The sequence below is a fragment of the Vombatus ursinus genome, unplaced genomic scaffold (assembly GCF_900497805.2).
Source record: "Vombatus ursinus unplaced genomic scaffold, bare-nosed wombat genome assembly UNPS02014924.1, whole genome shotgun sequence".
Lineage (NCBI taxonomy): Eukaryota > Metazoa > Chordata > Mammalia > Diprotodontia > Vombatidae > Vombatus > Vombatus ursinus.
In genome coordinates, this window is record NW_020954702.1 from 1,898,826 (window position 1) to 1,912,688 (window position 13,863).

Here is a 13,863-nt window from a genome sequence, read left to right on the forward strand (position 1 = left end):
GCATTCATAATCTGACACCTTCCTACATTTCAAGGTTTCTTACAGTATACTCCCCTCTACAGTCCAACTATACTGGATTTCCTTCAGTTCCTTGAGCATGACACTCCCTCTCTGCCTTCATGTCTTTGAACTTGTTGTCCCTTAAGCTTGGAATCTTTGGTCTCCTTTTCTCCACCATTTAGTTTCCTTAGCTTCCTTCAGGCCTCAGCTCAAATCCCACCTTATACAAAAACCTTCCTCCCAGCTGCTAATGCTAACCCTTTCACATTACCTTTATCTTCTTGCTATATATCTTGAATGTACATAGTTATATAGTTATTTCCATTTTGTTTTGCCTGTTACTCCTTAATGACAGGGACTTTTTTGTTGCTTTTTTCCTCCCTTTGCTGTCTTTGTAGCCCTAGTAGCACTTGGCAGAATGCCTAGAACATAGTAAGTGCCTAATAAATGACTGAATGACTGACTGAAACATTATAAAGAAGTTTTGTATTTCAGATGGGGTGTGGACTAGATGGTCTCTGATAAACATCTAACTCTAATATACCAAGATTTTAGTTTGTAATCATCATCATTTTCCAATCCAGAAAAAGTGAAAATTTCAATGATTGATAACAAGCCATAGAATGAGTGAGACAGCATTTTTAGACTCTTCATTTCAAGATTTAAATCAAAAGCGCAGGTTAAAATGTAATAGCCCACTTGTGACTAAAAAAATATTTTTGTTTGATCATTATAATTTGTGCTCTAGTGAAAGACTTCATACTAAGCATCAAATTAGATAAAATCTAATCTAATGAATTTAAGTTTAGAAAATAAAGATGCCACAAACAAGCACGGTAAGCATAAGAACATCAAGAATAAAGGTAAACATTGTCACTTGTGCTATATAGTCAAATTATGATTATTCATCTTGCAATAAGGAACATCAGGATAATCTAAGTAAATTTGCAATGCATTTTTCTGACTAGATTTTAACATGGTTGTGTTTAGTGTTCTGAGGAGTTAGGATTATAACCAAGAATCAACTACCCAGCAAAATTGAATATAATCTTTCTGGGGTGGGGGAATGGATATTTAATTAAATAGAGGACTTTCAAGCATTTCTAATTAAAAGACCAGAGCTGAATAAAAAAATATGACCTCCAAATAAAAGACTCAAGGAAAATATAAAAAGGTAAAAAAGAAATAAGAAATAAAAAATATAAGAAATTCAATAAGGTTAAATTGTTTATATTTCTATAAGGCAAGATAATATGTATAAGAGCCATGAAAAAGATTTTATAATGGAGGGGATGATTGGAGTTGGGGGAAGGTAAAGCTTAAACCTTACTCTCATCAAAATTGGCTCAAAGAGGGAATAACATATATACTCAGTTGCATACAGAAATCTATCTTACCCTATAAGGAAGCAAAAGTGGATGGGGATAATAGAAGAGAGCAGGGGGGACTGATAAAAGGGTAAGAAGATTGGGGAAGGTGGTGATCAGAAGCAAAACACCTGTGAGGAGGAAAGGGAGAGGGAAGAGTCAAAAAGAGAGGGAATAAACAATAGAAAATAGTATGGAGGGCAATATATAGTTAGTTTTCATAACTATAAATGTGAATGGTATGAACTCACCCCTAAAATGGAAGCAGATAGCAGAATGGCTTAAAAAACAAAATCCTACAATATGTTGTTTACAAAAAATACATTTGAAGCTGAGAGACACACACACAGGGTAAAGGTAAGGGGCTGGAGCAGAATCTATTATGCTCAAGCAAAGAAAGCAGGGGTAGCAATCATGATCTCAGACAAAGTAAAAGCAAAAGTAAATCTAATTAAAAGAGATAATGAACAAAAGTATATCTTTCTGAAAGATACTACAGGCAATGAAGTCACATCAGTACTAAACATACATGTACCTAATGTTATAGTTTCTATATTTTTGAAGTAGAAGTTGAATGAGTTACAGGAGGAAATAGATAATAAAACTAAACTAGTGGGGGATTTTTTCCTCTCAGAACTAGATAAATCTAACCAAAAAATTAACAAGAAAGAAGTGAAGGAAGTGAATAAAATTCTGGAAAAGTTAGATATGATAAATCTCTGGAGAAAATTGAATGGGAATAAAAAGGAATATACCTTTTTCTCAGCAGTACATGGCACTTACACAAAAATGGACTATATATTTCGACATAAAAACCTCACAACAAAATGCAGAAAAGCAGAATTATTAAATGCATCCTTTTCAGATCATCATCTAATAAAAATTATGTTCAACAATAGACAGTGGAAAGAAAGATTAAAATTTAATTGGAAATTAAATAGCCTAATCCTGAAAAATAAATGAGTTGAAGAGTAACTCATAGAAACAATCGATAACTTCATTACAGAGAATGACAATGACACAACACAACAAAATTTATGGAATGCAGTCAAAGCAGTACTTAGGGGGAAATTTATATTTCTAATTGCTTACATCAATAAGATAGAGAAAAAAGAGATCAATTAATTGAGTATGCAACTCAAAAAACTAGAAAAAGGACAAATTGAAAATCCCCAATTAAACATCAAATTGGAAATCCTGAAAATCAAAGGATAGATCAATAAAATTGACAGTAAGAAAGCCATTGAACTAATAAATAAAACTAAAAACTGGTTTTATGAAAAAAACAATAAAATAGATAAATCATTGGTTAATTTGATTTTAAAAAAGAAAGGAGAAAACCAAATTACTAGTATCAAAAATGAAAGGGCTGAATTCATCAACAATGAAGAGGAACTTAAGACAATTCTTAGGAGCTATTTTGCCCAATTATATGCCAATAAATTTGATGATCTAAATGAAACATAAATATAAATTATCCAGTTTAACACAAGAAGAAATAAAATACTTAAATAACCCCATCATATAAAAAGAAATTGAAGAAGCCATCAATGAACTCCCTAAGGAAAAATCCTCAGGACCAGATGGATTCACAAAAGAATTCTATCAAACATTTAAAGAACAATTAATCCCATTACTATATAAACCACCTGAAAAAATAGGCAAAGAAGGAGTCCTACCAAATTCCTTTTACAACACAAATTTGGTGCTGATACCTAAACCAGGAAGAGCCGAAACAGAGAAAGAAAATTGTAGACCAATTTCCCTAATGAATATTGATGTAAAATTTAAATAAAACACTAGCAAAGAGATATAACAAGGATCATACATTATAACCAGGTGGGATTTGTACCAGGAATGCAGGGCTGGTTCAATATTAGGAAAACTTTCAGCATAATTGACCATATCAATAACAAAACCAGCAGAAATCATACAATTATCTCAACTGATACAAAAAAAGCCTTTGACAAAATACAGCACCGATTCCTATTAAACACATGAGAGAACATAGGACTAAATGGAGCTTACCTTAACAAGAAGTAATATTTCTCTAAAGCCATTAGCAAACATTATCTATAATGGGGATAATCTAGAAGTCTCCCTAATATAATCAGGGGTGAAGCAAGGATTCCCATTATCACCTCTTATTTAATATTGTACTAGAAATGTTAGCTATATCAATAACAAATGAAAAAGAAATTGAAGGAATTAGAATAGGCAATGAGGAAACAAAACTATCAATCTTTGCAGATGTGACACTATACTTAGAAAATCCTAGAGAATCAACTAAAAAGCTACTTGAAAGTATTAATTTTAGCAAAGCTGCAGGATATAAAATATACCCACATAAGTCAACAGCATTTCTATGTATTACCAACAAAGTCTAGCGGCAAGAGATAGAGAAATTCCATTTAAAATAACTGTAGACAATATAAAATACTTGGGAGTCTACCTGCCAAGACAAACCCAAGAACTATATGAACACAACTATAAAATACTTCACACAAATAAAGTCAGATCAAACCAATTGGAAAAATATAAATTGCTAAAGGATGAGCCAAGTCAATATGATAAAAATGACAGTTCTACCTAAATTAATTTATTTATATAGTACCATACCAAGCAAACTATCAAAAATATTTTATAGAACTAAAAAATAATAATAACAAAATTCATCTGGAAAAACAAAAGCTCAAGGATATTAAAAGAATCAATGAAAAAAATGTTAAAGACAGTAGTCCAGGCATACCAGATCTCAAATTGTATTATAAAGTGGCAATTACCCAAACAATCTGGTACTGACTAAGAAATAGAGTGGTGGATCAGTGGAATAGATTAGGTACAAATTACATTATAGTAAATGACTACAATAATTTAGTGTATGATAAACCCAAAGATCCAAGCTTTGGGGGCAAAAATTCTTTATTTGACAAAAACTGCTGGGAAAACTGGAAAACTGCATGGTACAAGCTAGATATAGACCAACATCCCACACCCTGTACCAAGAAAAGGTCAAAACTGGTACATGATTTATACCTAAAGGGTGATACCATAAGCAAGTTAAGAGAGCATGGAATAATTTATCTGTCAGATTTATGGATAAGGGAAGAATTTGGGACCAAAGAAGATAGAGAGAACATTACAAAATATAAAATAGATAATTTTGAGTATGTAAAATTAAAAAGCTTTTGCACAAACAAAACTAATGCAATCAAAATTATAAGGAAAGCTAAAAACTTGGGGGAGGGAATTTTACAACAAATATCTCTAATAAGGGCCTCATTTCTCAAATATATAGAGAACTGAGTCAAATTTATAAAAATACAAGTTGTTCTCCAATTGATACATGGTCAAAGGATATGAATAGGCAGTTTTCAGAAAAAGAAATCAAAGCTATCTATAGTCATACAAAAATGCTCTAAATAACTATTGATTAGGAAAATACAAATTAAATCTCTGAGGCACTACTTCATACCTATCAGATCGGCTAACATGGCAAAAAAAGGAAAATGACAAATGTTGGTGGGGATGTGGTTGGTGGAGTTGTGAACTGATCCAGCCATTCTAGAGAGCAGTTTAGAACTATGGCCAAAGGGCTATAAAATTGTATATACCTTTACATCCAGAAATACCACTGCTAGGTCTATTTCCCAATGACATCCCCCAAAAAAGAGAAAAGGACCTAGTTGTACAAAAAATATTTATAGCTGCACTTTTTGCTGTGACTAAGAATTGGAAATCAAAGGGATGTCCATCAATAGGGGAATGGCTAAACAAGCTGTAGTATATCGCTGTAATGGAATATTACCGGACCATAAGAAATGACAAGCAGGATGATTTCAGAAAAAACCTGGAAAGACTTACATGAACTGATGCATAGTGAAGTGAACAGAACCAGGAGAATATTGTACACAGTAACAGCAATATTGTTGGATGAAGAATTGTGAATGACTTAGCTATTTTCAGCAATACAGTGATCCAAGACAATCCCAAAGGACTAATGATGAAGCATACTATCCACTTCCAGAGAAAGAACTGTTATTTAAATACAGACTGAAGCATGCTATTTTTTACTCTTTTTTTCTTTTATTTGAGTCTTTTTGTACAAAATAGTTAATATAGAAATGTTTTACAGAGTGGGGGGGAGAGAAAAGGAGGGAGAAAGAGAATTGGCCAACTTCACATAGAATTACTCACAGGGCAGAACTAAAAAAAAAGTTGCTGTTGGGAGTCAGATTAGGTCTCTCTAATATTCTATGGGTTGTTGGTTAGTTTAACTGTACCCCTTGATAGCTTTAATTATACACACATTTTGAGTACCCAAGGAACTGAAAACTGTTTGATGTTTTCCTGAACATATGTAGTAGGAGGCAATAAGATTTCAAGAGGCAATCTGTTGATTCTCTAGTTATAATCAAGCCCAAGATTATAATCAGAATCTAGGTCAATAGTAGATGAAGTCAAATAAGATAGATATGGCCACATGAGTTCTCTAAATGTATAGGCACAACTTGTATAGATAGATATCTCTAGAATGCTGGAGAAACCCATCTCTTTCCAGGTGAGACTGTGATTCCCACTTTGAATGGAGCAGGAGAGAAGTCATGGCTGGACATTTGTTCCTTTCCTTGATTATCTCTAAGACAGGTATTGATACAAAATTATATTTATCTGATCTTTCAAATATTAGTAGTCTAGGGATATAAGTCTTTAAAATAAGGAAAGCTATTTCCCTTGTAACTCTTAAGAGGAAATATAGCCCTTACCTTACACAGTCACCAGTTTAGCTCTTTTCCACAAATACTGGTTACACAAAACTCTATCACAAATAGTGAAATCAAATAAACTCATTTATCCAAGCGAATAGAAATCAGAGAAGTTACACATATTAGACTATGTCAAAGATTAAGAAGAGAAAAAGAATGTTTCAGTTATGAGTGAGATGAGGTCTCAGCTTAAATCAAGAGAGGGATGGCCAGATCTCACCCAAGTAGGTCCATTTCATTTATGGCTAGAAGGTGGAAATTGGAGACATAATGACGAACTGGCTTCCCCTACATATCTGCTTCCTGGAACATAACAGGCAATTGATAAATACTTGTTAACTGACTGCTTCTGTCTTTCTAAACATTGTCTAAATAATTTCTCTGGAATCACACCTCTATCTTCTAAGAAGCTCTGCTCTGATTCAATTCTTTGAGCAGGCATGAAGCATTACTTCAGCATTCTCTCCACCAATTAAGAGTCTCTCTCTCACCATATGAAGCATTCTGCAAAGAACTGAGAATCCTACACCCTGCTTCTCTGAAATAGAGTAATACTTATATAGAAATAGAATCTACCTTTAAACTTTTGCCCATTGTTGCTAATTCTGACATCAGGGACCAAATAAAATTATGCCTAATCCTTCTCCCAAATCACAACTTTTCAAATGCTTGAAGGCATCTGCAACTCTCATCTTCACATTTAATATGCAGAAGCAATCTACACAGTGATCTCCATAGCAGAAATAAAAGCTCCCATGATCTGTACACCACCTTCCATTAAGGTAACCAGATATATTATTAGAATTTTTTTACTGCAGTGTTGACATTTAGAATTAGTGCTACTCACTGCAATAACTAAAATTAAGATTTTTGCATGCATTCTAGGAGTTTTAAAATGAAGAGACTTGAGAATTTTCTCCTACCCGGCAGAAAAGTAGCATAGTGACCTGGACTTGGACTAAAGAAAACCTGAGTTCATACCAGTCTCAAAAACTTACTAGCAGTGGCAGCTAGGTGGCACAGTGGATAGAGCACTGGCCCTGGAGTCAGGAGTACCTGAGTCCAAATCTGGCCTCAGACACATGATATTCACTAGCTGTGTGACCCTGGGCAAGTCACTTAACCCTGATAGCCTTGAAAAAAACAAAGAAACAAACAAAAAACTTACTAGCTATGTGACTTTGGGCAAGTCACTTCCTTTGTTTGCTTCAAGTTTCCTCAACTGTAAAATGGGGATGATAGTAGCATCTGCTCAGAGTTACTGTAAGGATCAAATGAGATATTTATAAAGCATGTAGCACAATGCCTGGCAGATAGCAGACACTTAATAAATAATTATTTTCTTTTTTCCTTCCTACATATGTTATGATGTTTCTTTTATCACCCTGACCTCCCTGTTCCTTACTGTCTTCAAATCTCATGTGCTACTTCTGAGTTAAGGCACAAGAAAGGTCAAACTCTGAATTTCACCATTACCCATAGGTGTTCCAAGTCCATGACAAAAAAAAAAATGTGATATTCCTATATGACTTTAATCTTCTATTATTCCATCTCCCTGGTGTGTGTGTGTGTGTGTGTGTGAATGTAAGAGTAGGAAGAGTCGGTCAGAACATACTTAATCAGTTCAATTCCCCCACCCAGTTGATGAAATTATAGAAGGAGCACATAATAGAGATAATAAGTTATTGAGTTCTTATGGAAGGTCTTATAATAAACCATTAATGAGCTTTATCAGAAGTTATCTCATGAAAATATATGGAATTAGAGGACAGATAGCTATTGATTAGGCAAGGATCAAACACAACACTGATGAGCTTTAAAATAATAATAATAATAATAATAAGACATACTACCTAAGGAGGGAGCCAAGTTAGGAGATAGCTCAGATTAGAATGACTTTTGGCAAACAAGAAGAGTACCAGTTATGAAAGAAGAACCCAACCTTTGAAAGTAAATTCCTCACCTCAGAGGGGCAAAGGATTTCTCCCTCTTCTGTACGCCATTTGCCATAGCATTTTACAGCTGAACTACTTAGAAAGGACCACTTTCAGCAGAAATCAAACCAAACAGCCAAGGAAAGATACAACTGTAAGTGTAACCTCTGGTAGTTGAAAAGCGAGCCAGCCCCAGCCTTTGGGAGTTGAGCTACAGAGACAGTTGAATTACCTGCTCTGCAGAGTCATCAGGCCCACAGGGAGCAGCAAAAATGGCACCATGAGATGGGAAAAGGTCTTAGAGTACCGGAAGGTGCAGTTGTCTAGACCACATTTCTTATGTGTATGCCCCCCCCACCTGTGTGTGTGTGTTTGTGTGTGTGTGTATACACACATATATACATATACATACGCACACATACACACACATATTATATGTGTGTATGTATGTGTATGTGTGTGTATATATATATATATATGTAAAATGCTGTAAGAGAGTATGCCCCAGGCTTTGAGGGAAAACATTTTATTAATTAATTGTTTTCATGCCATCTCAGTAAACACCTTTGTTTAGAATGAACTATAATCCTCTGGATGACTACTAAGGTAAGTGCATCAATGGGAGTTCATGTGCTCACGTGCTATAGACAACTGTTTGGAATGAAGACCTGTAGAATACCTAGAACCAGGAGGTAACCATTCTCCTGGGGACCCAAACTCTGAGTCTTCTCTGATTTTCATGATACCGCTCTCTCTCCAGTTACCCTCTACTTACAAAAGTCATTTTGGTCTTGAGAGTCTTTCATGGATTCCAAGCTTAATGTTCTTAGAGAACACAAAGCTTTTTTTAAATATTCTGCATGTTTGGTGAAGAGTTCTAAGCAATATTTGACCAAATTCTTCCTAATCACTTTCAAAATCTTGCTTTGTTGCAACATTTTCTGGTGAATATTTAGAGGAAGATCTTTAGAACTTACTACATTTCGAATGAAATTCTAATATTCAGGGATTACTTTTTTAATTATTCACAATGACTGTCATTTTCATTATATTTTAGAAAGGGATATTTATTTAAATGATATAGAAAGAAGAGTTCATACAAAACATTCTCCCCATAAGTTTGAGACATACTCTTCCACAAGTACATACTCCTCCCCCAACCCTACACAATTCCCTCAACTACCCCACCACTAAGCTAGTTTGTTATCAGAAGAAAACTGCTAGAAAGCTCTTAATAGAATCCTCCTACTGGAATGCTTGACTCAGTTCCTTCAAACAATCCCAAAACTGCCTTGGGTGGCATTAGTCAGTGATTTTAGTACTGTGATTTAGAATAGTGATTTTAGTAAGTACTTTAATCTTCTCATATTGACTAAGGACCTGTTTGTACCTAATTTATACCTTTTGATTGGCTGATTCAATGGAAGTTATGTAGGATTTGTTCATACTTGGTTATAACTACAATTGGAGTGATTGCTTTATTAAGAAGTCTAGGTCTTTTTATGCTAAATGATGCTGAGGATGTAAAACATCTCTCCCTTATGCACACACATGCATGCACACACACATACACACACACACACACACACACACACACACACACACACACACTCATTGTTCCACCCAAACCATCCTATTGCTGGTTTCTTCCTTATAAAAATATTTATTTTTTCTTTGCTTTATGGAGTTGGTAATTTTACCTGCTTTTATGGAGATGGTAATTCTCCACTCCCCTATCCCCCCAAAGGATGAAAGCCCCTTTAGGAAAGAAAACAAGTCAATGTGTTCCATTCTTGGATTTGTATAGGGGTCATTGATCTCCAATTAACTTTCTTTCTCAGGATCTAATTACAAAAGTAAAGGGCTTATAATTAGGTGTTACATTAACTATAAAGATGTGACCCTTATAGTTGTTAAAGAGCAGTCTAACAATTCAAGAATGTGTCTTTTCAAGACGGTCCAGGTGAGGATCACCTTTGTAAAGTGTGACTCCTAAGCCTATACTAGAGGGTGAAGAGGAGGGGGATATTTCTTTCTTTCCCATCAGCCATGGTACATAGGAACATACCTACTCCCCCAGTAGGAGAAACCTCATCCAGCAATTGGAGAGTCAATTTGAGAAAGTTCAAGGAAGAACTGAAGGAGAAGAGACACATTCTCTCACTTCTTTCTTCCTTTTGGTTTTGGAGGCAAGGGGGGTTAAGTGACTCGCCCAGGGTCACACAGTTAGTAATTGTCAGAGGCTGGATTTGACCTCAGGTCCTCCTGACTGCAGGATTGGTGCTCTATCCACTGAGCCACCTAGCTGCCCCAATCCACTTAGCTGCCCCCCACATTTTCTATCAGACATGGAGAGACAGAGAGAGAGAAAGAGAGAGAGAGAGAGAGAGAGAGAGATTGACTCCAGGAACAGCTTTAAAAAGTTTGATCCGTAGCCCCAAAAAAAGAGAAGTAAATGTAAATTCAAGGAAGAATTTTCCTGTCAATTAAGGGTTGAGTTGTGGAAAGAACTCCAAGAAGAAAGAAAGAATATTGAAACTCTGATTCATTCCAGTAATGATTTGCCTTAGGTGCATATGTTTCAAACATATACTTTGTACTCCAATTTTGTTCCCATTATTCATATGAATATGTATCCATTTTTGAGAGACTGACTATGCACCAAACTTATGGAGTTATGTTTTGCAGCTATTCTTTGAGTTAATTACATCTACTGTTTGACTGTTCATTGGAAACATATTGATCAGTAAGTCAAACATTTTTGTTAAGTGCTGAGGATATAGAGAAAGGCAAAAACAATCCCTGCACACAAGGAACTCACATTCTTAAGAGGGACATAACATGCTGATAACTATATAATACTTGGATATATACAGGGTAAATTGGAGGTAATCTCAGAGCAAAGGTACTAGCAGGGTACAAGGAAAGGCTTCTTACAGAAGATGGGATTTTGCTGGACACTTGCAGGAAGCAAGGGAAACTGGAACTTAAGGGTGAGGAAGGAGAGCGTTCTAAGACTAGAGAACAGCCAGTTAAAATATATGGCAAAAGGAGACAGAGTGTTATAGCTCAATGTTACTGGATTGTAGAATATGTGGAGGGAAGCAAAATTGCAAGAAGGAGTATAGGAAGAGTCCAGTTTATGAAGTGCTTTAAAAGCCAATCAGAGGATTTTCTATTTTATCACTGAAGTAATAGAGAGCCACTGGAGTATACTAAGTATTGGGCAGGGGAGGTGCGGGAGAATATGTGTGACATGGTCAGACCTGTGCTTTAGAAAGATAACTGATAGCTGAGTAAAGAATGTACTGGAATAGGAAAAAAAATGAGTCAAGGAGACCAGTCAGAAAGCTATTGTAATAGTCCAGGGATGATATTATGAAGGCCTATACCATGGTGATGATAGTATTAGAAGAAAGAAGTCATAGGAAATTTGTTGTGAAGATAGGCTCAACATGATTTGACAATTGGTTGGAGGTGAGAGAAAGTGAGGAGTTGAGGGTGACATTTAGGTTGTGAGCTTCTGTAACTAGAATAATAATGGTACCCTCAATAGTAATATGTAAGTTAAAACAGGAGAGGGTTTTAATGGAAAGAAAATGAATTCAATTGTGGATATGTTTAGTTTAAGATGTCTAAATGCATTTAGCTATTTTCAGCAATACTATAATCCAAGACAACTCAGAAGGACTTATGATGAAAAATGCTATCTATACCCAGAGAAAGAACTGATGGTGTCTAAATACAGATTGAAGCATATTTTTTTAACTTTCTTTATTTTTCTTGAGTTTTTTTATCCCTTTGGTCTATTTTTTTTCACAATGTGACTATTATGGAAATGTTTTGCATGATTGCACATATATAACCTATATTGAATTGTTTGCCTTCTCATTGGGGGGTGGGGGTGAAGAAGGGAGAGAATTTGGTACTCAAAGTTTTTAAAACAAATGATAAAAATTGCTTTTAGGGGCAGCTAGGTGGTGCAGTGGACAGAAAACTGGCCCTGGAGTCAGGGGGACCTGAGTTCAAATCCAGCCTCAGACACATAACCCTCACTAACTGTGTGACTCTGGGCAAGTCACTTAACCCTAATTGCCTCACCAAAAAAAATTTTTACATGTAACTGGTGAAAAATCCAAATATATTGGAAATTCACCTTCAAAAAAATGTCTATATGACAGTAAGTTCAAGATGGAAAGAGATATAAGAATCAAAATCAGAAGAGAGGTTAAGAATAAATAAATAGATCTGAGAAACATCTATGTGGATAAGATAAATGTAGACCTAGGAGTTGATGAGATCTCCAATGAAAAATTTAAAAGGAAAAAAGAAAATTACCCAGGTCAGAGCCTTGGGGGGATACCCATTGTTAATGGGCATGACTCAGATGAAAATCCAGAAAAGAAGACTAAGAAGGAACAGTCAGATAGGTCAGAGCAAAACCAGAATAGAACAGTGTCACAAAAATCTAGAATGAAGAAGATGATCAAGTGTTATGTCATAAAGGATGAACATTGAGAACAGGCCATTAGATCTGACAATTAAGAAATCATTAGTAACTTTGAAGAGAGTGGTTTCAATTGAATGATGAGATAGAATCAGGTCTACAAAAGTTGAAAGTGAAAGGAAAGGAGGTACCAATTGTAGGCAGTCTTCCTGAGGAGTTTACCAACAAAAGAGAAGAAATATCTAAGATAACAGCTAGTGGGTACAGATAGATGGATCAAGTGAGAGTTTTCTGAGGATGAGGGAGATATGCTCATGTTTGTTGGCAGTAATTGCCTTCTTAAAAACTTTGATTGGGAAATCACTTGGAGTAGGAATACTTGGGCTCCACCCAGATATTGCTACTTATTTAACTGTGGACTTGAACTCTCTGAACCTCAGTTTCTTCATCTGTAAAATCAATCAACAAGTATTTATTAAGCACCTGTTGTACAGCAGCCACTAGGTTATGCCCTGAAGATAAAAAGGAAGGAAAAAAACTGCCCTGCTCTTAAGAAGTTCATAGTCTAATGGGAAAGACAACATGCATGTAACATACTACTCACCTTGTTTATACTGCTTACTAAATAATTACTTATTACTACCTTCCCTAAGACCTTAAGAAAAAAATTTTCATGTAATCTTTTGAATTCAGTTCCCAAATATGAGGGTAAATAAAATAGTTTTAACTTTTTTTCCCTTATGAATAAGAATAAATTCCTTAGTGAAAAAGAAAACTTGTTAAATGAGTCAGGAAAGAATTTCTTTAAATTGTCCAAAACAGATTGATTCAGTGATCTCTATCTTGAGCACCATTGTCTTTACTGGTCATGCAGAAACTAAATTAACCTTTGTTCTGTGTCAATAAATAATCATATGTGCAAAATTATACCTTGTTACTTAATTGCTGCCATGTAACTTAATTCTTTCAAACTATGCACTAGTAATGAAGAATATATGTACTTGTAATAAAGCAAATTAATGTGGTAATATTTGATTAAAATGTAAAGTAATACTGTTCATATGTAAACTATTCAAATTCATATTCTGTTTTCTACTCTCTTTGAATGTGCAACTAGTCCAAACCAAGCAATTATCTATACTTCCAAATTTTCCAGTGTAACCGCTTAGAGAATATAAAATGTATTATTATAAACTTGAGCATTCTGTAAGTTCCTAAGGGCCTGACTCTGACTATATGAGGCACTAAATGCTGTTTGCTTAATTTTCCAGATGAGAATTTGCAAAGTCTATTCAGGTAGTTGGTTTTAAAAGGAAAACTGTGCTGTGGAAGGTATCTTGGGTTTATAT